The sequence below is a fragment of the Ambystoma mexicanum genome, chromosome 1q, assembly GCF_040938575.1.
Source record: "Ambystoma mexicanum isolate Mex_15411 chromosome 1q, UKY_AmexF1_1, whole genome shotgun sequence".
NCBI classification, from domain to species: Eukaryota; Metazoa; Chordata; class Amphibia; order Caudata; family Ambystomatidae; genus Ambystoma; species Ambystoma mexicanum.
In genome coordinates, this window is record NC_090922.1 from 958,398,233 (window position 1) to 958,424,995 (window position 26,763).

Here is a 26,763-nt window from a genome sequence, read left to right on the forward strand (position 1 = left end):
CGCTCTGCTCCAGGGAGAGTGAGATGGACACCAAGGAGAGGGGAATGCCCTTCAGCGCCTGGCAATACTCAGTCATGTCCCTACTGCGGGTATGACCTACCGCACGTGGGGGAGTGCCCAGCGAAGTCAAGGGTCTGCGGCCGGTGCGGCACTCCGGGACATTACGCGAGGGTGTGCAGGGCATCCACCCCAGTAGCGGTCTCGAGAGGGCCAGCGAGAATTGCTGGGAGTAATACCCGAAGGGTGAGGGGTGTGGCGTCAGTCGAGCAAGGCCTGCAGGACCTGAACATAGCAGAGGAGGAAGAGGAAATCTTCTTCATCTCAAGCATTGCCACTGGTCCCAGAGGAAGCCGACAACCGACATGCACGGTAAACATCGAAGAGGTCCCCACCCCAGTTCTCATAGATACGGGGGCGTCAGTTTGTGTGCTAGCCCTCCCAGGCCCTCCCGAGTTGGCGGAATCCAAAGCGCTGATCTATGCCTTCGGCGGAGACACGCCACTTCCAATACAGGGGGTGTTCGTGGTGCCAGTGTCCCATGTACAGAGCAGGATAAAGGTGAGATTCTTCGTGACAAGAGTGAGCCCGCACTCCCTCCTCAGCTGTGCCGCCTCCGAAGCACTAACTATTGTGCATTTCACGCTCGCTCTTTATCACACGGACCTAGAACGCCTGCTGCAGCGTTTCGACACCATCTTTCATGGGATAGGGAAGCTAAAAGGGGACCCCATCAGGCTCCACATTGATGGGTCGGTGAGACCAACAGCACTCAAGCATCGCCGCATCCCGTTCCACCTGAGGGCACAGGTGGAGAAGGAGTTACAAACACTTGTTGACCTAGACATTATTGAGAGAGTGGAAGGCCCGACTCTGTGGGTTTCTCCGATCGTGGTCGCCCCAAAGCCCAAACAGCTGGGAACAGTCCACATATGCGTGGACATGAGGTTGCCAAACATGGCGATCAAAAGGGAACATCATCTCATGCCCACCCTAGATGATATTGTCGGCGAACTACAGGGGGCAAGAGTCTTTTCTAAACTAGATTGAGGTCCAGCTACCATCAACTGGAGCTCCACCATGAGTGAAGATACATTACCACCTTTACGACTCTCGAGGGGCTATACAAGTTTAAGAGGCTCAGCTTCGGGGTCTCTTCGGCAGCGGAAGTTTTCCAGAACGCCATTAGGGGAGCCCTGTTGGCGTGATCAACATGTCGGACGACATCCTGGTATTCGCAAGATCAGAAGCGGAGCATTTGAAGCGCCTGGAGAGCACCCTGGAAAGACTCAGTAGCCTGGGACTAACCCTGCACCAGCAAAAGTGTGAATTTTTGAAAGACCGGATAGAATTTTTGGGGTTTGTGTTCCATGCCGGGGGCATCTCCCCGGACCCGGAGAAAGTGAAGGACATTCAAGAGGCGGCCCTGCCGGAATCGCCCGCAGAAATCAGGAGCTTCCTGGGCATGGTCAATTATTGTGGCTGATTTATTCACGACTTGGCCTCGCTGTCGGAACCCTTGCGGGCGCTGACCAGGACTGATCTGGCCTGGACCTGGACCGGGAATGAACAAAGAGAGTTCACTGCCATCAAGAACGCCTTGTCGGGGCAAGAAACCATGGCTTATTTTAATCCGGACCAGGAGTCGGAGATCGTGGTAGACGCCAGCCCGGCGGGTCTAGGGCAGTCCTCATGCAGGCAGACGCACAGGGGATCATGCAACCCATTGCCTATGCCAGCAAGGCGCTCACCGAGACTGAAAAGCGTTATTCGCAAATTGAGCGCAAAGCCCTGGCTATCTTGTGGGGCTGCAAGCACTTTCGGATCTACATCTTAGGAAAGCCTGTAGTCGTCGTGATGGACCACAAGCCCCTGATCCCGATCATGTCCGGGGCATCGTCCATGCCACCGCCACGTATCGAGAGGTGGATGGTCTTGCTCATGGAGTACGGGGTCAAGTTGCTGCACCGTCCTGGCACCCACAATCCAGTGGATTATCTGTCCCGCCACCCGGGAGCGGGGCGCCCCCGAGACTCAGCAGAAGTGGCAGATTGTGTAGAAGCGGTGCACCTGGTGGTGGAATCAGTGCTGCCTGTCGCCCTGGCGTGCCAAGAGATTGTGGAGGAATCGAATGCGGACGAAGTATTCCGGATAATAAAGGAGGCTGTGGCCAGTGGAGAGTGGCGCGAAGTGCTCATGAACAACGCCAGGAGGGACGCTGGTGCACAGAAGGACCTACAAGCTCTCGGGAGGGCATGCCACAAGCTGTCAGTGGCTGAGGACGGTCTTTTGCTGAGGGGACACCAGATCGTGATCCCACGTGCACTGGTGGGCAAGGTGCTGCAGCTCGCCCACAAAGGGCACCAGGGGACGGCGAAGGCGAAGGCCCGTCTCAGGTTGAAAGTATGGTTCCCGGACCTGGAGAGTAGGGTGGAAGAGTTTGTGAGAGCATGCTTACCTTGCCAAGTAGCAAGTCCAGTGGAGAGAGGGCCGCCCATCCAGGCCATGGAAAGGAGTGAATGCCCGTGGGGGGACAGTGCATGCTGACTTCGGATCCACGGGCTGAGGGATGTACTTTTTGGTGGTGGTAGACCAGTGGTTACGCTACCCTGAAGTGGAGCTGGTTGAATCCATGGCCAGTGACCACACCATCTTGGCCCTGGAGAAAATGTTTGCCACCCATGGTTTCCCTATTGAGATATGTTCGGATAACGGAGCGCTGTTTATGGGGCAGCAGTTTGCTCAGTACTGTGTGAAAAGAGGAATCAAGCATCGTAAGGTCACCCCACTCTGGCCGAGAGCAAATGGGGAGGTGGAACGCTTCTTGCGGACGCTCAATAAAATGTTCCGCATATCACTGAATGGAGGGGAGGAACTCCGGCAAAACCTGTTTGACTTTCTGTGCGAATACCACACGACCCCACATCAGTCCACTGGGGTCGCACCATCGGAGGCCCTCTTCAAACGAGCTCCCCGGGGGCTACTGCCTGAGGTAGAAGGCTGCTGTCCGGGGGAGATTGATAACAACCGGGTGCGAGCGGAAAGGGCCGCCCAGAATGAGCAGGAGAGTGTCCGACGAAGGTTACTGGGGAAGGTGATTGCCGTGGGGGACACTGTGCTGGTACGGAATTGAAGGCCAGAAGGAAACTTGTCTTTGCCCTACGAGGCGCAGCTGCTGGGAGTGACCCACGTCAAGGGGTCCATGATCACCGCAACCAATGCCTGAGGAACTGTCACAAGGAATACATTGTTCTTCAAGCTGATAGAGGCAGCACCAAACCCTGAGGTGAGCAACGTGAATGAGCCAGAGTCCGATGCAGGATATCCATCAGGAAACGATGGACCACCCGAGAGGCTCCAGGAACTCCAGGGATGCCCACTGAAGAAGCACGCAGGTACCCGAGCCGGGCGGGGTGCAAGCTGCCACAGAGGTTCCAAGACTTTATCATGGACGCTGCCTCGTAACAGGTGGAAGACTGCTTGTTTAAGTTTGAATTGTTAACATCAAGTATACTTGTTATAACGTGTTCTTGTTTGGAGGAAAAGGAGGGATGTTGCGTAGTGCATACGCATTGTTTACACATGCGCGAGCTACAACGAGGCTCGTGCATGCGTGTTAAAAATAAATACGGTCAGCCCGGCAGTTCGAGCCGGGGATCTGCGCAGCACACATGTGTCCCGTGTGGTCCCTGGTGAGTGAATGCGTGGCTGGGTGTGAATGCTGTTGTGGGCCCTGGCAAGCCCACACCATAAAACAATATCTTTGTTCGCTTAGCAGTAACACTTCCCTGTTCGGTCCACGGACAAGATACCGATTGGCTAAGGGCTGGCATCATGACCGTGGACACACGACGTCTCTGCCAATTGGCTGCAGCGAGACGTGTTCTGCGTCAGATTGTTTAGTTGCGCCCGACATCTTGGATCCGCCGATAGCAGAGCGACAACCAGCGGAAACATGCTATATTTGTAAAACTCTTTTGCTGTGTCATAGAGCGTTGGGAAAGGTCCACACAGTAAGACTTGGGTGATGAATGCTTTTGTTCTGGCTGTCGGTCTTCATGATGTATTTTCTATGGCGACCTTGTACGCACAGAAAATGAGGATCTAATAACGGTAGTATTACAGTCCATGCAGTGCACAGGGAATTTGTAACTGTTGTAAGGACACGCGTGGTGTTAGCGAACATTGAAAATGACAACATGCCGAAATTGCATTACTTTTTACTATGGATATTGCAGTAATTAGTACTGCGTCAGATTGTTTGGATGCGCCTGACATCTTGAATCTGCCGATAGCGGAGCAGCAACCAGCGGAAACATGCTATATTTGTAAAACTCTTTTGCTGTGTCATAGAGCGTTGGGAAAGGTTCAGACAGTAAGACTTGGGTGATGAATGCTTTTGTTCTGGCGGTCGGTCTTCATGATGTATTTTCTATGGCCAGCTTGTACGCACAGAAAATGAGGGGTCTAATAACGGTAGTATTTCAATCCATGCAGTGCACAGGGAACTTGTAACTGTTGTAAGGACATGCGTGATGTTAGCGAACATTGAAATTGACACCATGCCGTAATTACATAATTTTTCTTATGGGTATTGTATTCATTAGTACGCCACCATGGGTGTGACATGCTACGGTGGTTGTGGCCAGGGCCTAGAGTCTTGGATGCATGGCCGTCGGCCGAAGGCCTTACTTCCAAGACTGTAGGCCGTGGCCACAACCACCGCAGCATGTCACACCCATGGATACACCCTCAGTAATGCTTATCGATTGCCTGATTTTGGGGAGTGTGTGCAGTCTTGGGTGCATGGCCTTATAACCTCTTCATGATGTATTTTCTATGGCCACCTTGTATGCACAGAAAATCAGGGGTGTAATAAGGATAGCTTTTCAGTCCGTGCAGTGCACAGGGAACTTGTAACTGTTGTAAGGACACACGTGGTGTTAGCGAACATTGAAATTGACAACATGCTGTAATTGCATTACTTTTACTTATGGGTATTGTATTCATTAGTACGCCGCCATGGGTGTGACATGCTACAGTGGTTGTGGCCAGGGCCTTGAGTCTTGGATGCATGGCCGTCGACCGAAGGCCGAAGGCCTTACTTCCAAGACTGTAGGCCCTAGCCACAGCCACCGCAGCATGTCACACCCATGGATACACCCGTAGTAATGCGTGTCGATTGCCTGGTTGTGGGGAGTGTGTGCAGTCTTGGGTGGATGGCCGAAGGCCATGCATCCAAAAACAAACTTTTAAGCACTGGATGTCCCAGCCACTGCACACCAATACCATGTAATATCTATGGACATACAGCTAGGAACGCAGCCTCTGGCCAGAAGCACTGATGGATAGCACACCTAACGAAAAACCCCAACTACCACACCTCACTGAGGTGGTTGTGGGGAGAGCCTGCACTCTTGGGTGCATGGCCAAAGGCCATGCGCCCAACAACAAAGTTCTAACCTCTTCACGATGTATTTTCTATGGCCACCTTGTACGCACAGAAAATGAGGGGTGTAATAAGGGTAGCATTTCAGTCCGTGCAGTGCACAGTGAACTTGTAACTGTTGTAAGGACACACGTGGTGTTATCAAACATCGAAATTGACAACATGCCATAATTGCATTACTTTTTCTTATGGGTATTGTATTCGAAGGCCATGCACCCAACAACAAAGTTATATCCTCTTCACTTACAAGCCAACATGGGTTTCATCTAGTGTGGTGGTTGTGGCCAAGATGTATATTTTTGGGTGCATGGTTGCAGGCTGTATGCCATACATCCAAGCATGTAAACACTGGCCACAACCACTGCAGCTTATCACATTTATACTTGACACCCACACAATCGATTATATATCTGGCAGGTGTGGCCAGCTCCCAGAGTTTTTGGTACATATTCAGTACATGCTACATTTACAATGTTTCCTTCTATGGGTGTGCTACTGATTTTTAAGCAACCATGGGTGTAATATTCTGTGGTGATTGTGGCCAGGGCCTACAGTGTTCGGTGCATGGCCGTAGGCCGTAGGCCGGACGCCATACTTCCAAGACTGTAGGCCCTGCCGACAGCCACCGCAGCATGTCACAGCAATGGGTACACCTGTAGTATTCATTATTGATCAGATGGTTGTGGGGAGTGTGTACAGTATAGGGTGCATGGCCGGAGGCCATGCACCCAAGAAGAACCTTCTAAGCACTGGAATTATAAGCTACTTCACATCCATAGATTTAAATGTATGGACATACAGCTAATATTTTAGGCCCTGCCCACAACCTCTGCAGCATTTCACAGCTACAGAGACACCCCTAGTATTGAACATCACTCTGGTGGCTGTGGGGAGGGTCTGCAGTCATGAGTTCATGGCCGCAGGTCATTCACCCAGCAGCACAGTTATATGTAGTGTACTTACAAGTCACAATGGGTGTGATATGGTGTGGTAGTGCATCACTCAGGTGGCCCTGGGGTGGGGGCTGCAGTCATGGGTGCATGGCCAAAGGCCATGCCCCCAAATGCCATTTGTACGTAGTGTAGTTATATGCCCCAATGGATGTCATATGGTGTGGTAGTAGTGGGCAGGATGTAGAGTATTTGAACAAAATAATAAGCACTGCAGTTGTAAGCAACTATGGATTTTATATACTGTATACCCATACCTTGATAAATCTGTGGCCTCACACTCATGTCTGCAGCCTGTGGCTACAAACTACTGCAGCATATCACAGCTATAGGTACACTTGTACTATGCAACATCATTAGGATGGTTGTGGGGAGGGCGTAGCGTTTTGGGAGCATGGCCGAAGGGCATGCTCCTAAAACCAACTTTGTATGTAGTGAAATTACAAGGCACAATGGTTCCGATATGCTGTGGTGTTTCTGCCCAGGACCCACAGTCTTGCCTGAATGCCAAAAGACCATGCACCCAAGACTGAAGTCATAAGCATAAGCAGTGGGGTCATAAGTGAATATGGATGTGGTGTAATGCGGTAGTTGTGTGCACGTCCTAGCATCTTGGCTGCATGGCTGCAGACGATGGTCCCAAAAGTTAACTTATAAGTAGTTAATTTACAAGGACCATGGTTTTGATATGCAGTGATGATTGTGGGTAAGAACTATACTCTTTGTACCTTGGTCGTAAGGCGTAGGTGGTAGGTTACACAACCAAGATGCAAGGGCCAGCATACAGCCCATGCAGCATATTAGTACCATAGATTAGACGTGTAGGTTCGCATGTGTACAAAATGACTGCCAAAATACTTACTCCTTACTTTGTTCAGAATCCATATATGTTTTAAATGCCTTCAGTACTTGGTGGTAATATCCTTTTTTTAATTTCTGTGATAAAAGAAAAAAGTATGTTAGTCTTTGCATTTTATGAAAATTTACTACATTACATAATACACCATTTTTTTACCCTCATATTTAGTTTACAAACCAGTGTACTGTGCATTCTGCTCAGTTTCTGTGTTTACTTTTCTAATCCTTGGGTCTGGGAAAAAAAATCCATGTTGGATTAAAAAAAAAACTTTTATTTGCTATAGTACTATCTACTTCCTTGTTTCCTTTGAGTGTCTCCTTCATCTTTCTGATTAATGTTATGTTTGTTGCCTTGCTGCCCATTTTTAACAACAGTTAGATACCTGTAGGCATATTCTAACTGTGCATTTGTTCTCACAGTTCTGTGATATTCATTTATTTGTATCGTTGTTATATCCTCTTGGGCAGTTAGATACCTGTTGGCGTATTGTAATTGTTTGTAGTCTTTTCCATAATTTTTTGGTACTTTTGAAGTACACATTATTTATTCAATTTTGGCTTTAAGAAGATTAAGTACGCATTTGTAAGATTAGCTGGCAATCTCTGCTTTACAGTAATGGTGCTATCATTACATTCGAACCATCCACATTTCTTTTTATTGTATGCAGTGTAGTGACCTTGTAAGAGGATTCAATTCAACACTACAGCTAAGTCAACGCCTAGTCTATAATACTGAATGAAAACCCTTATTGATATATCTTTAGGTCCAGTTCATGCGTTCTGGATGACTACCCCTATATAACACCCCTCTCTTGGAATCCCCCTGACCCCACTGAGCCAAGAAGTAGTTCTGTTTTGCAAGTTTAAAAGGTTTATTTGATAATTTACAATATATATTATATCACGCTTTATAATAAATTAATAATTGAATAGCACACTTAATCTGATATGATAAAGATTGACAACAGAGAATCTGGCACTAGCACACTTCTTTATAATTACTAAAGAGTTGAGATGAAATGGATAAGGTAGCACACAGGTGAATAGGAACAAAAGAAGAAGGTGGTACAGAATGCTTTATGTAAGCTCAGGTGGATGCAATATTCAATGAATGCAGTACAGAAAATACTCAATAGGATTTCAACCAAACAATGTAATCACTTTTCTCTGGCTATTCACTCCCCCCCTCTTTATGCAATGCAAGGGAATGGGAGGAAAGCACACAGTTCTCAGAAATGCAATCAATGTAATCAGTTCAATCCAGCAAGCTTAGACAACAGAAAACAGATAGGAGTTTTGAAAACACAGGCCCAAATGCTTTTATATGTGTTAGCAATGGATGAGAAATATGCTGGAAATGCTGTTAATTCCCTTTCAGAGGTTCAGGGTGAGTGGTATCTAGTTAATATTAGTCCAGGCTCACACTAGCAATGAGGCAGGGATAGTTAGCAGGTCAAACGAATTTCTGGCAAATGAAATCAGGCAAACAGCAGCAGTTTTTACAAGTGAAGAAATTGCAAATCGCGGTAAAATTCGCGGATGCGTGTTCCGCGATTGCGGTAAAACTATAAGGGGTAGGAATGCGGTTCTTGGTGCGATTCAAAGCTACGATTCTAAGCTTTCAAATAAAAGTTATTGCAAGTCTCTAGCTCAAACGGTCGCGGAGATATGAGCGATTTAGTAAAGGTCGTTTTTGGTTTTGTAAATTTTAAACGCACACTTTTTCAAAATGACAAGTGACAAATTTTTTTTTGCAGCAAGAATGACAGGTGACAGATTTGGAGCTATCAAGCAGTTCTACTTAGGTTAAATAGATTGAATTAGATGAATTTAAACTAAAAGCTTGGTTCTACACAGTTTGCTATGTACTCACACTATATTCTTGAGTGAAATGGGCCTCGCCATGGATCTGGTCAGGGTTTTGGACTGGGCTCTGGTCTGGTCTGGTCTGGCCTCTGCACTTCACAGTGATCTGGGTCACTCTCTCTGCTGGTCTGGGTCTCTCTGGTCTGGTCTCTTAGTTCTGGATAGATTGAAGTCTCTAGTTTGGCTTTCTGGAGGTTGATGGAGGTAAGTATGGATTTTTCCGGCAGAGCGTCCCGCTGCAAATGGATTTGGAAAAGTCCCTATCTGTCCTGTCTGTCTGCTTTTATGTGTTTAGAATGTGGGTGTGTTCTAGCATCACTGACCCTACCTCTCTCTCAGCTTCTAATTGGTCAAACTTCCATTCCTCCGCTTGATTGGCAAACTGAACTGTGAGTCAGATTGATGTCATTTTACAGCCTGCAGAAAGTCCACTCCTCCTGTCAACTTACACACAAATCTAGATTTGAAACAAATACATATTTGCAGAGGTACATATTGTTTTAAAATCATATGCACCTATCATGCATCACAGGAGGTATCCCCTGTTCAAACTCTGCTCTTCCTGGGAGCTTGCATTCAGAACTGGCACATATTTCACTTTTTAACTGCTTTTTCAATTTCCGACATGGACCCAACTTTACATACATGTGTGCAGGGGGTAGGGACATTAACTGATGAAGTTTCAGATTTTTAACATGCACACATTTAGAGTAATATCCACTTTTCCGCTAAAACCTCCCCGAACATACCACCGGTTCCTACCACGTCTTAAACTGTGGGCAGAAAAATCACAAGAATTATGGTATCATTTATAAAATTTTCACATGTCCGCTCTATGAGTTATTCATCTTTTTATAAAACCATATCCTTGCTGCAGGGGTGTGTCTTTTCAGGTCACATGGTACAGAAACCAGTCTTTCCAGTTTCTGCCAAGCCAGCTTGCTTCTCACAGGCAGTGCTCCTCCCAGCTCCTGCCAAGAGGAAGCTACAATTTACGACTGCGGTAATAAAAACCTTTGCCTGAGTGAAGAGGGCTTTGTTCACTCTCTTGCAGAGCACAGATAATTCAATTATCAGATAGATGGCATATCCTTAGCCTGGGCAGCAAAAGGAAGGTTGGCCTGGGAACACAGTGGTGACTCAAGTTTCACTCCTGATGGGTAGTTGCTAGGCAAAATCAAGTTCCTTAAGCCAGACCTTCAGCTAACTTTTTGTTGCTTTTAAAATAACTTGTAATTTTACACATGCAGCTAGAATGCTGATTCTAAGTGCAAAACTATGACATTTCAACAGTTACAAAGGCATGTGACACCAAACATAGGTCACTCATTTAATTTAACATTTTCGATTTTGGTGGTTTTAAATCCAGTTGCAGTTAGGCTTAAGCTGCTGACTCCATAGCATTTTTGTTATAAGCCTTGTTTTTGGGCTCTTCATTTCCCAGATTTTGTAGGCACACAAAACTCCATTCTGCCAAATGTCTGCTGGTGTTCAGTGAATATTTTGCACATGTTGCAAGGTTTGAAATAGGCATTTTGCTTGCCTTCAGAAAAACACACAGAGTGGTTTTAAAACGCCGGCTTTTGGATAGTGGTGAGTACTGGTACTGCACTCATTTTTGGGATTTAAGAAATGAATTCCCCACACTTCTAGGTTGCATTTGGCAATCAGCATTGCCATTCCCAATGGTTTCAGACTACTGTGCGGGTAGTCCAATGGTGGTTTTAAAGCGCTTTGAAGCTAACCGGCGCTACTGTTTTTCCTTTGGCAACCCATTTCCCTCATGGCAACCCGGCCTTTCATTCTCGCACTGGTGGGTGGCAAGTGAGGCAACCATTTTGGTGGGCGCACAAACTGCGCAGCTTTCCTGGATTTCAGCGCACATGTGGGTTTTCCGCCATCTTGAATTTCCTAAGCCCACAGCACCAAATGTTGTAGCAGGATAGCTTAAACGTGGGTCAGGACACCCAACAAGTCCCCCCCACGCGACTGCACTTTGAATTTGAGTCGATGGGGAGTCGCGTGCACAAGGGTTTTGACCCATGCACCGGTCTGTCCGCATAATCTTCTTCCTCTTCTGTAGATGGCACAGTTCAGCATTTTCTTCTCCATCCGGTCAGATCGATCAGTTCTCCTCGCCGGTCCTGATGGGAAGATTGGGCGGTACCCCGGGCCCGTTGTGTCTTTGCTCCCGGTCTCCGGATCGTCCTTCTTGGTCATCCTTCATGGTTTCATCTCTCCTAGGATGATAAAGGAAGAGCGGCAATATCTACTCATAGACGATTTTTTTTTCCACCACTGTTGAGATAGTGGGGCAGCATATGCATTTCATCGTAACGAAATATTACATTCTTATTTTGAAAAAAAAAAACAGCATCACTAGAGACAGTTTCATGTAAATCACAATATTTTAGAGACTAGATGTGGTAGGTTTTATGATTGGAACTGAATTAGTCTAAGACAGTACCCGCTAGGATTCCAGAGGATTCCTCCAGTTGTTGCAGAGTGTGCCTGGGATGGCAACACTTTAACTGGTTTATGTGGACCCACTTGTCTTCCCCCTCTGCCGAACCACCTTTGGGGATGCGGATCTTGTAGGCCACAGGGGAGATCTTATCGACGATCTCAAAGGGTCCCTTCCATGTAGGCAAAAATTTGCGCTGCTTGGCCTGGTTCCTTTGGAAGTTGTATAAATAGACCCGGTCTCCCACCTGATATTCCTTCCTGGAAGTTTTCAGGTCATAATGGGTCTTCATGCTATCAGCCGATCTTTCTAGATTCCGCTGAGCATAAGCAAAAGCATGTTGGAGGTGTTTCCTTAAATTCTCTACATACTCATGAGTAGTGGAGGCATTTATCAGTGTCTGCTCTTGGGTCCTGTAGAGCAAATGCTGCGGAAGCACCATCTTGCGCCCAGTCATCAACTCAAATGGTGACATTTTGGTTGCAGATGAAGGGGTAGATCTGATGGCCATTAGGACCAGAGGTAATCGGATATCCCAACTTGGCCCAGAATCTGCCACAAACTTTTTTAAGATGCTCACAATTGTCCGGTTATATCTCTCTACTGCCCCAGAAGAAGCTGGTCTATAAGCAATATGTAGCTTTCTCTTGACCCCCAGTATCTCCCACATCTTTGTCATTACTTCACTGGTGAAGTGGCTACCTCTGTCTGACTCAATCCTTTGAGGTAGACCAAAACGGGAAAAGATGTGGTTAATCATCAAGGCAGCTGCAGTTTCTGCCTTGCAATTTGGGGCTGGGAGACATTCCACCCACTTGGTAAACAAGCATGTCACGGTCAACATGTACTTATTCCCCCTAGCCGAGCGAATCACAGGGCCTACAAAGTCGATTTGTAAATCTGACCATGGCAGTGTCATTCCCCTCTTTTGTAAAGGCGCCCGGTGTGTGAGGGATGTCGGCTGAAATTGTGCACACACAAGACAACCCTTCAAATATTGGTTGAGGTCCTGGCCCATGTGTGGCCAGTATGCAACCTCTCTTAAGATTTCCAATGTTGTGTGAAACCCCCTATGACCGGCGGTGGCCGCATCATGGGCGTGACTTAACATCAGGCTTCGGAATGAGGTAGGAACCACCCACTGATCGTGGCCAGCTTTGGATTTCCTTACCAGCAAACCGTCTTGGATTCGGAACATTTTTGGACATTTCATCAACACTCTTAGGTCCTCTTTCCCAATGTAATCGGTATCCGTCAGGGGAAAGTTCTCAGGGTCCTCAAGGTGCTGGTAAAATTTACCAATTATTGGATCCCCCTTCTGAGCAGTAATCAAATCAGCATCAGGGGTCTCCTTACTCCATTGTGCAATTGAGAGGTCGTTGTGAGCATTTGTCTGGGACCTAGTGATGGCAGTGACCTGGATTTCCCCCAACAGGGACTCAATCTCAATTAGATCCCCTTGGATGGCCCCGGTTTTGGCCAGCTGATCAGCTAAGTCATTTCCAGTTTTGTCTGGTCCCTCTACTTTGGAATGACCCTTGATCTTTTTCCAATAGATGGTCATCCCATTCGATGTGACCAGATCATCAATGTTTTGGATCAACTTCCCATGTTTCAAGGGTTTGTTGTTAGCACATAACATGCCTCTGGTTTTCCAATTAACCAGGTGCTCCACGAACCCGTTCCGTACATAATCCGAATCTGTGATCATGACCAGTTCGTGGAGTTGATGCTGGATAGCAGTGAGGATGGCCTGATGCACAGCCATCAATTCTGCCACCTGACTACTTCGGGGACCAATTTTGTATCCAGCGGAGGGTTCTGGGGACTCATTCACCCATGCATTCCCTACGCCAGCCACCAGTTCTTTCTCCCCGTTGTTGTCAACATGGTAAGAGCATCCATCCACATACACAGTGGGCATTCCCTCACACTTGTCCTCTTCAAAGACTTTGTGGGGGGAATTAAGGTATGCCTCCATGTTGTCCTTTATTTTTAGACTTTCGTCCTCGAGACAGTTTTCTCTGGCACAATCATGCAAGTCAGCCAGACCTTGTGCGAGGGGACTCTTCTTGTTTTGGCCATATCTGACCTCCACAGGAAAGCCTTGCATTGACAGAATCCAGGAAGTAATTCGGGAATTACTCACATTTCCGGCCCGGATTCTGTCACTTTGGAGATATTGCAGAGGCTGGTGTGGAGTCTCCACTATGATGTGTTCCCCCTGGATAAACGGGCGGTAATTCTTCAATGCCCACACCGTTGCCAGGAGTGCCTTCTCACAATCGTGGAATTTTTCCTCCACAGAGGATAAAGTTTTGCTCGCATAGGAGATTACTTTATTGACCTTGTCATGCTTTTGATATAATACTGCCGTCAAGCACGTATTAGAGAACCCCGTCTCCAGGAAGAACTCCTTGTTTCTGACAGGGTAAGCTAGGCAAGGCGCTTGTGAGAGGCTTCTTTTGAGTTGTTTTACTGCCTCGGCTTGTTCTGGACCCCATTCCCACTTGACCCCCCCCTTCAGGAGATGAATCAGGGGTCTGGTGATCTCTGCGTAGCCCTCAATGAACTTTCTGCTGTAATTAGTCAGTCCAAGGAGGCTCCTTAGTTCCCGCAGAGTTGTGGGGTCTTTCAGTTTCTGAAGTGCTTCCACTTTCTTTTCCTGGGGACAAAGACCCTGAGGAGTAATCTCATGCCCCAAGAAGTTAACACGGGTTTTACACCACTGTGCTTTCTGAAAGGAAAGTTTTGCTCCGGCGGCCCTCAACTGTGTCAGAACATAACGGATCTCCGCTATGTGTTCCTCCACAGATGAACTTTTGATGAGGACATCATCTACATAAGCCAAGTTACCCCTTGCACCCAAGTCAGGCATGGCCTTGTGTAGAAAGATGTTGAATTCATTGCCGGAGTTGAGGTATCCGAAGGGAGTCCGGGTCCATGTGTACTGCTGGCCCCCAAAGGTAAAAGCCAGTTTGTATTGGTCCTCCCTACTGACAGGCACGGTCCAGTACCCATTGGTCAGGTCTATTGCAGTGAATACCTGTGACCCCTGGATCTGGGCCAGCCCTTGGTCAATGTAGGGCAGAGGCCATCGGGAAGTATGGACCCGTTTGTTGAGCTCCCTGAGGTCGGCGCAGAGTCTCCACTGGCCGTTTGGCTTCAATATTCCCAGCACCGGATTATTGAAGGTGCTGTGGACTGGACGGATTATTCCCCGGGACTCAAGGTTCTTAATTATTTCAGTAAGGGACTCCATTGATGCGAGAGGCAAGCGATATTGCTTCACAAACACAGGAGTCATGCCAGGGTCCGTGGGGATTGTTGTTGTGTGGATGTCAGTGCGACCACAGTCATATGAGTCTACCGCAAAGAGATCTTGGAAATCCAAGAAAACTTGTTTCAACTTTTGCTTTTGTTCCAGAGTCACACAGGCATCAGCTAGGTTGACTCTCTCTTCCACCATCTGCCTGAAGCCTGGAAAGACTTCTGGTTTGGCTATTTCAGCGGCCTCCTCCAGCTGGGTGGAGAAGTCCCTGGTTAGAGTGCTGATTTGGACCGGAGGCTTCAGGTGGGAAAGGCAGCCCTCATGGACCTGGAAAATCACCTCATCCCTCCTGAAGTCACAAGTCACATCTTCCTTACCATAGGGGCAGGAAGTGTACACCAGGAAGTTCCCCCCATGCCGGGTAAAGATCCTGTCTGGTGTTGTATTGTCCTCACTGTCACTGTCAACAAAGTCCTTGGGGATTGGTCCTAACAGTTCATTTACAAGATCAATGGAGAAATGTCGGTCATCAACCGCCATTCCAATAATGGTGCCTGCGGCTAGAGTAATACTCTTTAAGTCGCTGTTATCCACCTCTATTGGAATGGTGCCATGTTCTATGTTGACTAATGGAGTTGGGTTTACCCCTAACCCTTGCTGTTGGAGAGAAGCATTTAGATGTATGTAGGCATCAGGGTTTTTCAACTCTTGTCCCCTTTTAACTTTCACTTCCAGGGAGAATTGTCGGGTCCTTTCTGGGATGGTGACTTCCTCTTTAACCTGAATTTCAACTGCATAAGGTAGCAATTGAGCTGACCTAAATGCTTTTTCTGGATCATCAAAGCCCATAGGATTATCCGCTAATCGGGACCAAGCTTTGAAGTTTATTAGGTCCAAACTAATGGCAAAGCGATTGAGAATGTCACTGCCTAAGTAAAAGGCGGCAGTGACGTCTCGCACGACCCAACAATTGTGGACTATGCTCTTGTTGCCAATGGAGATTTTGAGCATACACCTGCTTGGCAGGAGATGTTTGGAATTAGGTGCTTCCAGGTCCATTTCCCATTTGTCTATCAGTTTGAAGGTGGGAATGGCTGGATCTTTTGGGAGTTGGCGAAACATGGCTTCGCTGATGAAGCTCTTACCGTTGTTCACACACACTCGAGCGAGAACAGAGTCCTTCCCATCATTTAACTGAACAGGGATGAACAACTGCTCTCCAATTTGCTGAATATCAGCCAGGCTCTGAGCTGATTTCACCTCCTTCTGGACTATAGGAGTGGGAGTTTCAGATTGTGGATTAGTATAGAATTTCAGAGTGTTTCCTTCCAGCGTGGAATACCACTTTAGACTGGAAGGAAGGTTGATTTTCAGAAATAGAGAGGACCCCCCATCACCAGTCTGTTGTCCTACTGCTATTACCGTCACGTCTGGAATTTGGTTGTTCTGGAAGTGAAATTCTACTTGGTCAGATTTTTGTTCAACCATGTGGCATGTGCCGTTTAAACTAACATGGTTGACACTCTGTTTTAATTTTATGGGTCGGCGAGTCTGAGTCCAGAGGACCTTGTTTACGCAATCTATTAGGGGTGACAACCTTCTCAGGAGGTCATTCCCTAGTAAACAAGGGGTGCCCTCTGGGGTCACAACTATGACCGGGTGTTTCAACTTATGTCGCCCGATCTTAATGTCCAAGTCTGCCGTCCCCTCGACGGGAATTTCCTTCCCGTCAAAGTTCTGCAGTTGTCCAGGAAGAGAGGTGAGAGGAATTTGGTAATTCTCTCCCCTTCCTGCATTCAGTTCGTCAAAGGCCCTTCTGGACAGCAGGGTAGCTTGAGATCCAGTGTCCACCAGCGCTGAGATTGTACCCTGCCCCTGTACTTGTACCGGGGCATAATATCTTCCCTCCTTCTCCTCAAGGGGGCACAGATAATGTACATTTTTGGACAACTGGTGGGCTAACTTTCTGGTTTTGGACATCGATAGCGAAGAGATTTGGGCAGAATTCTGTGGAGAGTCTTGGGAATCTGAAAGAAAAAGTTGGCAACTGGAGATCAGAGCCATTGTGGGTTCCCCTGGTTCCGGTTCTGGGCTGCCCCCCCCTTTTTGGAGGCAGTCCCCAGGATGGGTTTGAACCAGGGGATTTTCTTGCTGTTGGTTCTGGGATGAGATGGTGGGTGGCGGTAGCTCAGTCTCCACATCTCCCCAGTCTGGATTTGCATCCCTAGGGACCCATTTTTCTTTGGGAGGAGTTCCCCCCTCTCTGAAGGAGAAGATCCTTTTCCCAGGATCCTCTGAGGATCCCTCTCCCTCAAATTGGAAGATCTGTACCTCCTCCTCAAACTGAGTCTGTTTGGGTCTTTTGTTTCTCCTACCCCCCCTCTGCTCCTTAGGAGGCAGACTTTCAGGGGCAAGAGATTTTGTTTCCGGTTCCTGGGTTTCCAGGGGCTGTTTACAAGTGAGGAAGGAAGCTTCCTCCAAGGCTTTACACCCCCCTTCCCCTTGTGCCTCCTCCCTGGGAACCGGTGATTTATCGGGGTGCTGCCCCCGTCATTGTTCTGGAGCACCAGGTCCAGAGTTGGGTGCGTTCTGCGCCGGCATGCTGATCTGAGGGTTCTGCTGTGCCCTCAGTATATGACCCATATCCCGCGCCATGTTTTGAACCTGGCGCTCTAACTGGGAAACCCGCTCAGGCTGATACGGGGCCCTGTTTTCTCCCCTGGGCTGATCCCGGGAAGGGTAGCTGTCCCTCCTCTGGTAGTACCCCTGGTTGGGAAGATTTTGGTACCCCTCCACCCTTGGCCTCCCCTCTCCCGGATTCAGTGGTCTGGGCTCAGGGAATTGAGGAAAGAAGGATGGATGATTTTGGGGTTGGAAGTCGGGTGGATATCTGGGGAAAAAGTTCTGCCCAGGGTTTGGTAAATTTCTGCCCTCCTGTGGGAAGTTTGGAGGGAAGTTCCCTGGGTTAGGTGCTTGGCTGGATCCCCCCCCTTGGGCTGGAGGAGTCCAAACATAACCCAGGATGGGTCTGTTACCTTTGTAGCGAGGACTTACATAGTCAGGAGAGCGAGGGACCCCATTTCTGGGGCTGCCTCCCTGGCTCCCTGTCTGTGACTGGCCCGAGGACCTTCTGGGCCTAGCATTATTAGGTGCAGGTAGGTTTTTAGGCCCCCCCATCTCCAGATCCAAAACGGGGGTGACCTTTACCTCTGCCACCTTGACAGCAGCAGGGGTGCTGTTGGCTTTGGGGTTTTTCTGGGCATTGCTTTTATTTTCTATGGGCTTCTGCACCTCATAGATCCGGGTAGCCTGTTCAATGACCCAGTCTAAAGATCTTTTCTCATGAAAATCTCTCACGAGCTGGGTCATTATATATTTGGGCAAGGCATGGAAAAATGTATTGACAAACTCTCTACTATCTGTGCGCACCCTTCTGGTGGTTTGCGCAAACGCACGCTTTAACTCCTGCACAAATTCTCGTGGGGCCTGATCCTCCCCACATTGCAAATTGTAGGCCGCCTTGCGAGCCTCTTGAGGATTTCTGTGAACAGAAAAATGTTTCAGGATGGCCGCCTTATATGTGGACCATCTTAAATGATTTTGGTCCTCCAGCCCCGCAAAGAAACTGGAGTATTCCGGGGAGAAGGTCCACTTTACATATTGAATGCAGCTTTGGCTGTCCTTCAAATGGAAAGTCTCCATCATTTGTTCAAACAACTCTAAGTGCTCCCAAACAGAATACTTAGCGTTCTTATGGTAAGGCGTGATGACGCTCCTGATCGCCTTAATCTGCTTTAAGGGGTCCTTGAGCAAGGCCCTTTTTGCCTTATTGGCCTTTTTGGTTCGGGTAACCCTTGTCCATTCTTCGTCGGACTCAGAGGCACTGCTCCCAGAGGTTCCCGTCTGTTCTTCCAGGTTTTCCCGGATTCTGCGAGCCTGGGAATGGCTGGCAGAATGTGGGGACCTGGTCTCCTGTGTCCTGCGCAGTTCAGAGGAGTCTTCAGATTCCTCCTTGCTGTCAGGATTTGATGGGTACCCCCTCCACTGACCTAACTGGGCAGAGGTTTTCAGGATGCCCTTAATGGGCCTACTCTCCTGGGGTTCCCCACTGAACTGTATTGTACTTGGGTGCCCATACCCGGATGCCCACCCCTCCATTCCTGGATGGTACTGGCCTATGAGCCCCATGCTTCTGGCTGGATAGTAATCTGCCATCCCTGTGGCCCTGTGCTCATGTGCGCCAGGGGACATGGGGGTGGCAGAGTCCAGGGACTGGGGAAAATGAAGGCCCCTGGTGTTAGGGCTCCTGCGGTTATGGTCAGGAATCTCTCTTTCCCAGCGGACCTCATCTCTATCCGCCCCTGCTCCCTGTTGCAATGCAAGAGCCTGCATTTGTGCTTTCAGTTCCTCTGTTAAGGCCTTACTCGACTCTATCAGTTTCTCCTGCATCGCTACCTGTTGCTGGAGCCTATCATTGTGTTGACAGAGGGCCTCATTCTCCCTCTGTGCTTCCTGGTTGGTCCTGGAGAACTGGGCCAGTCTTTGCTGCAGGAGGTTTACCTCCTGGGCAATGTCCCTATTGGCCTGCTCCTTTCTTGCTAGAGCATCTTCCACCCTTCTGGTGTGCTCTACCAAGTTCTGGTTTTCTTTTTGGAGATCACCCAGCCCCTGGTGGGCCAGGTGATTTTCTTCCATTTTTCTTTTTAAATGGCAGACTTCCTGGCCTAAGGCGTCTCTTTCCTGACTAAGAGCCTGCATTTGTGCCGCCAGGTCGTCCCTTTGCCTTTGGAAGGCACCAGCTTTCTGGCGCTCCTGATCAAACTCTGCCTGGGTATCCAGGTCTTTCAGAATCAGTTTATTGCTCTCCTCCTTCACTCTATCTAGGTGGCCTTGCAGGGTGACTACCTGCTCAGCACATGCCCTATTGAAGTCTAGCTGTTGCTCCAGCTTTTTCTGGCTTTGCAGTAGGGAGTCCAAACCTTCTTGGTGTTCCTTCTGCAAGGCCAGAAATCTGGTATCGTGTTCTGACTTTTCCTTTTGCAGCACATCCATATCCTCCTTTATTTTAGTGATGTACTGTCTGGTCTCATTTTCTGACTCCTGGCTTCTGTGCAGCCTTTGCTCAGAAGAGTCCAGATCAGATTGGGCCTTCTCTAACGCCATCTGTTGCCTTTTTGCCAGATCATGGCCTTCAGCACATTTATTCTGTATGGCTCCCATGTATAAATATAAATATGCCGCTATCCTAACAATCTTGTCGTGCTCATCTTTGGCCTTAGGAGCCATATATAGTTCACTCAGGGCCACGTGTAATGGACCCTGATCTCTATATATATCTGACCCTGTTTCTGTGACCTGTTGCATGATGGCCTGCAACCAGACTGTTTGGTCCTGGTGAGTCCACTCACCTCTCACAAATAACTTATGTAAGAAGTGCTCTCTGGCTATTTTCATATCTACCAAGGTCGTCATTCTAGAGATTGGTCTCTGTCCTGACTTACAGAAGTTAGTATTTTAGTTTTGCAGAACAGAACTTTTCTTGGAGTGTCCCTTTTGAGGAATGCTTCACAGCGTACTGCAGCGTGGTGATCCGACTGGATGTATGTATCCCGTCAGTTAGCACACTGTATTAAGCTGCACAAGTGGTATTCTAACCCAGAATCCCGGATACGAGCCCCCACTTTGTAAGAGGATTCAATTCAACACTACAGCTAAGTCAACGCCTAGTCTATAATACTGAATGAAAACCCTTATTGATATATCTTTAGGTCCAGTTCATGCGTTCTGGATGACTACCCCTATATAACACCCCTCTCTTGGAATCCCCCTGACCCCACTGAGCCAAGAAGTAGTTCTGTTTTGCAAGTTTAAAAGGTTTATTTGATAATTTACAATATATATTATATCACGCTTTATAATAAATTAATAATTGAATAGCACACTTAATCTGATATGATAAAGATTGACAACAGAGAATCTGGCACTAGCACACTTCTTTATAATTACTAAAGAGTTGAGATGAAATGGATAAGGTAGCACACAGGTGAATAGGAACAAAAGAAGAAGGTGGTACAGAATGCTTTATGTAAGCTCAGGTGGATGCAATATTCAATGAATGCAGTACAGAAAATACTCAATAGGATTTCAACCAAACAATGTAATCACTTTTCTCTGGCTATTCACTCCCCCCCTCTTTATGCAATGCAAGGGAATGGGAGGAAAGCACACAGTTCTCAGAAATGCAATCAATGTAATCAGTTCAATCCAGCAAGCTTAGACAACAGAAAACAGATAGGAGTTTTGAAAACACAGGCCCAAATGCTTTTATATGTGTTAGCAATGGATGAGAAATATGCTGGAAATGCTGTTAATTCCCTTTCAGAGGTTCAGGGTGAGTGGTATCTAGTTAATATTAGTCCAGGCTCACACTAGCAATGAGGCAGGGATAGTTAGCAGGTCAAACGAATTTCTGGCAAATGAAATCAGGCAAACAGCAGCAGTTTTTACAAGTGAAGAAATTGCAAATCGCGGTAAAATTCGCGGATGCGTGTTCCGCGATTGCGGTAAAACTATAAGGGGTAGGAATGCGGTTCTTGGTGCGATTCAAAGCTACGATTCTAAGCTTTCAAATAAAAGTTATTGCAAGTCTCTAGCTCAAACGGTCGCGGAGATATGAGCGATTTAGTAAAGGTCGTTTTTGGTTTTGTAAATTTTAAACGCACACTTTTTCAAAATGACAAGTGACAAATTTTTTTTTGCAGCAAGAATGACAGGTGACAGATTTGGAGCTATCAAGCAGTTCTACTTAGGTTAAATAGATTGAATTAGATGAATTTAAACTAAAAGCTTGGTTCTACACAGTTTGCTATGTACTCACACTATATTCTTGAGTGAAATGGGCCTCGCCATGGATCTGGTCAGGGTTTTGGACTGGGCTCTGGTCTGGTCTGGTCTGGCCTCTGCACTTCACAGTGATCTGGGTCACTCTCTCTGCTGGTCTGGGTCTCTCTGGTCTGGTCTCTTAGTTCTGGATAGATTGAAGTCTCTAGTTTGGCTTTCTGGAGGTTGATGGAGGTAAGTATGGATTTTTCCGGCAGAGCGTCCCGCTGCAAATGGATTTGGAAAAGTCCCTATCTGTCCTGTCTGTCTGCTTTTATGTGTTTAGAATGTGGGTGTGTTCTAGCATCACTGACCCTACCTCTCTCTCAGCTTCTAATTGGTCAAACTTCCATTCCTCCGCTTGATTGGCAAACTGAACTGTGAGTCAGATTGATGTCATTTTACAGCCTGCAGAAAGTCCACTCCTCCTGTCAACTTACACACAAATCTAGATTTGAAACAAATACATATTTGCAGAGGTACATATTGTTTTAAAATCATATGCACCTATCATGCATCACAGGAGGTATCCCCTGTTCAAACTCTGCTCTTCCTGGGAGCTTGCATTCAGAACTGGCACATATTTCACTTTTTAACTGCTTTTTCAATTTCCGACATGGACCCAACTTTACATACATGTGTGCAGGGGGTAGGGACATTAACTGATGAAGTTTCAGATTTTTAACATGCACACATTTAGAGTAATATCCACTTTTCCGCTAAAACCTCCCCGAACATACCACCGGTTCCTACCACGTCTTAAACTGTGGGCAGAAAAATCACAAGAATTATGGTATCATTTATAAAATTTTCACATGTCCGCTCTATGAGTTATTCATCTTTTTATAAAACCATATCCTTGCTGCAGGGGTGTGTCTTTTCAGGTCACATGGTACAGAAACCAGTCTTTCCAGTTTCTGCCAAGCCAGCTTGCTTCTCACAGGCAGTGCTCCTCCCAGCTCCTGCCAAGAGGAAGCTACAATTTACGACTGCGGTAATAAAAACCTTTGCCTGAGTGAAGAGGGCTTTGTTCACTCTCTTGCAGAGCACAGATAATTCAATTATCAGATAGATGGCATATCCTTAGCCTGGGCAGCAAAAGGAAGGTTGGCCTGGGAACACAGTGGTGACTCAAGTTTCACTCCTGATGGGTAGTTGCTAGGCAAAATCAAGTTCCTTAAGCCAGACCTTCAGCTAACTTTTTGTTGCTTTTAAAATAACTTGTAATTTTACACATGCAGCTAGAATGCTGATTCTAAGTGCAAAACTATGACATTTCAACAGTTACAAAGGCATGTGACACCAAACATAGGTCACTCATTTAATTTAACATTTTCGATTTTGGTGGTTTTAAATCCAGTTGCAGTTAGGCTTAAGCTGCTGACTCCATAGCATTTTTGTTATAAGCCTTGTTTTTGGGCTCTTCATTTCCCAGATTTTGTAGGCACACAAAACTCCATTCTGCCAAATGTCTGCTGGTGTTCAGTGAATATTTTGCACATGTTGCAAGGTTTGAAATAGGCATTTTGCTTGCCTTCAGAAAAACACACAGAGTGGTTTTAAAACGCCGGCTTTTGGATAGTGGTGAGTACTGGTACTGCACTCATTTTTGGGATTTAAGAAATGAATTCCCCACACTTCTAGGTTGCATTTGGCAATCAGCATTGCCATTCCCAATGGTTTCAGACTACTGTGCGGGTAGTCCAATGGTGGTTTTAAAGCGCTTTGAAGCTAACCGGCGCTACTGTTTTTCCTTTGGCAACCCATTTCCCTCATGGCAACCCGGCCTTTCATTCTCGCACTGGTGGGTGGCAAGTGAGGCAACCATTTTGGTGGGCGCACAAACTGCGCAGCTTTCCTGGATTTCAGCGCACATGTGGGTTTTCCGCCATCTTGAATTTCCTAAGCCCACAGCACCAAATGTTGTAGCAGGATAGCTTAAACGTGGGTCAGGACACCCAACAACCTGTATTGGTTATAGGTCCTGCATAGTAGATTATACCTATTGTTGTAAAGGTTTTCTTTCCAAGTGACACTTGACCGTGTGTGAATCCAGTCAGTTTGCAGTTGTTTTTGGTACCATCCGCATTATAACGTAGAAGCATAAGTATTATGTAGGCACTATGTGATTGTATCAGTAAGGTGGAGCAATTGTCTGAATTGCAAATAGTACATAATCTGCCATGGTTTGCGTTCTGTACAAGTTGCTGAAATGGAATGGATTCACAATTAGGTATGGAAACATACACATATTGCTCATTTGGGATTTGTTCCTGTATCACATTCTTACAGAGAGGGCATGTATGTTTCCACATGTACGATATCTGGAAAATGTCATTTACGGGTATGCTTTTGTTTTCCAATACTAGTAGTAAGTACATTAGAAATTCTTGTGGATCTTCTTTTGAGTTCATAGTGAATCTCACCATTCCAGCACAATAGTCCAATTCTCGCCTTATTCCTTGAACACTGTATGTGTTGTCAGGATTGTTTGTTGCATTTCTATGAAGCACTAACTTCTGCAAACACAATTGGTCTGTACTGTAAATATTGTTAACACTTGGTGGCAATTGAAATAGAATATTCATTGCTATATTTGCATAGCAACTTACCCCAGTTTCATTTGCAAATTTGAATGGACCAGCTAGTTCTGTATCTGAGTGCATTTTTCGGAGTTTCTGTTCCTTCTTTGAAGACGTACCTGGTTTACATTCCCTAATAGGTTCTTCATTGTTTGTGGTAATTGATGAAGCTTTAGCTTCTTTTGTTTACTTTGAGGGATTTGCTGTTAGATTCTGTTGCATTTCTGTTTGATTTAGTTTTCTTTTAACACGTTTCACTTTATCTGGAACAGGATATTGTTTCAGATAGGGGGTGTACAGTGAACACAGTCTATTGTATTCTAGAATGCAAAGAATCTCATATTGTATTCTAGAATGCAAGGAATATCAGCTTTGACTTTACTTGCATCAAAGTTCATTAGCAATAGACTGTCAAGTGTACGTAAGCGTGATAATGCTACGTAGCTCATGCCTTCTTTAAAGACTGTGTTTCCTATATCTATCAATGCTTTGTCTAGGGTAAGACCTTGGGATTTATGAATGGTAACTGCATATGCAAGAGTTAGATAAAATTGCTCTCTACGTACATACATGTCTTTGAAGAGAAGGAATCGAGCAATTGAGCGTCCTATCCTTTTCACTTCTGAAAGTTTATGAAAGCTATTATTGACAAACTGAATGTTGCTGTCACGTGGGTATGATTGAAAGCCAACAACTGTACCCAGTGCTCCATTAACTAGTCCTTGCTCAACGTCAAGGTTACGTTTAAGCATTACTCTACAATTTAAGGATAATTTTAAATTTTTTTCCAAACCAGCTGTGTTGGAGATTGAATTTTCTAAACTGTTTAGTCTTGTTTTGGCTTGCTCACACATGGGTACTGTCATACTATGTACGTCTAGTTTGTCTGTGGCGCTAATTTCGAATATTGGTTGCATTTATTTATTTAACATTGTTTCATTGAATTTGAAACAGCCTGCAAGAGTTGGCATTAAGGCCATACAATTGACATTTTTGTGCGCAATTTGTTCCATAACATCAGTTGCACATGCATTATCGCCATAAAGTGCATGAATGTGCCGGTTTTTCAATACTGCTTGTGCTTCTTGCAATAGTACACCAACTCTAATACTTTTTAAGATGTTGGCATAAGTGAGATCTGCAGATTGCCGCATGTTCTCTGTTAATTCTCTGTATTGGAAATGTTGCCAAAGGTTGACATTTCCTATGCTGCCAACAGTTTTACGGCAGAGGTTGTGGCCTAAGGTTTTAAAAATAGGTTAACCTTGCACTGGTGTCAATTGTAGAAGATCTCCGAAAACGATAATGTGTTTCCCTGCAAAGAGTTCTTCGTTGTTACTTTTAAGTACTTCTTGCAATCTGAGGTGAATCAAAGCCAACATTAGGTTGGAGACCATGCTCACTTCATCTATTAGTAGCATTTTCATTTGTTTTAATACTCTGCGTACTTCCATTGCAGCTTCTGCAGAAAGTTTGTAATAGTCTAATTTATTTTGATGCTCTACTGGAAGCAGTAGTAATCGGTGTAAAGTGACACCGCCTATGTTGTAGGCAGCTAAACCTGTGGGGGCCGTTACAACAGCTGACAGTTTGTGGTTTGTCAATTGTTGAAGGAACTTGCTGATGATTTTGATTAACAATGTTTTTCCTGATCCAGCTTCACCACTCACTTACAGTAGTATAGGTTTGTAATTTTGGCAGGAACATTCTTTATTTTCGTGTTGTACACCATGTACAATTTGTTTTGATACGTCTTCAAAAAATGCTGCGCTGATCTTTGTTAAGTTTTCTTGTTGTACAGTTAAGTCTTCTGTATCTTCTTGATACTGATACATGGTGTTCTCTACTTCTGCCATAGCTACTTTTGCCTCATTTGCTATTAGTGGTTGTCCTAGTGGTTCTTGACTTCCTGTTACAGAAGGTTGACTACTGCTGAAAGAGTCCGAATCTAGTTGGGCCTGAAGTTCTTCTTCCTGTTGCTGCTCATTGTGTAACATTGTTTTGTACTGCGTAAAGTTCACATTGGTGATAGCGCTTTCATTTGCTTTAAACGCATCTTCATAGTAGTCATAGTTATCTAGTATGTCTTCCTCTTTTCTCCATGGTTTAAAAAGTTGTAACAGAGACATGTAATATGGTTCTTTCTGTTGAGGAGTTTCTAATGATAATTTTACATGATTAATTAAGCTTCGTTTGGTAGGTTTCACTAATCTCCCTTCACAATCGCTCACACTATATCTACCTTTGCTTTCATCGGGTTTTATATTATGTTTGTATGCAAAGTTTTGAACTATGTGGTATAGACACATGCTTTCTAAAGTGCTACTCTTGTTCGGATAGTATGTGTCCAGCAAATTGTTTCTTAGAATGTCTTGGTTGTTGCGATCATTTCTGGCAATTGTTTCTATGTCCTCATATGATTTCAGCACTCTTTCTCTAGAATTAGT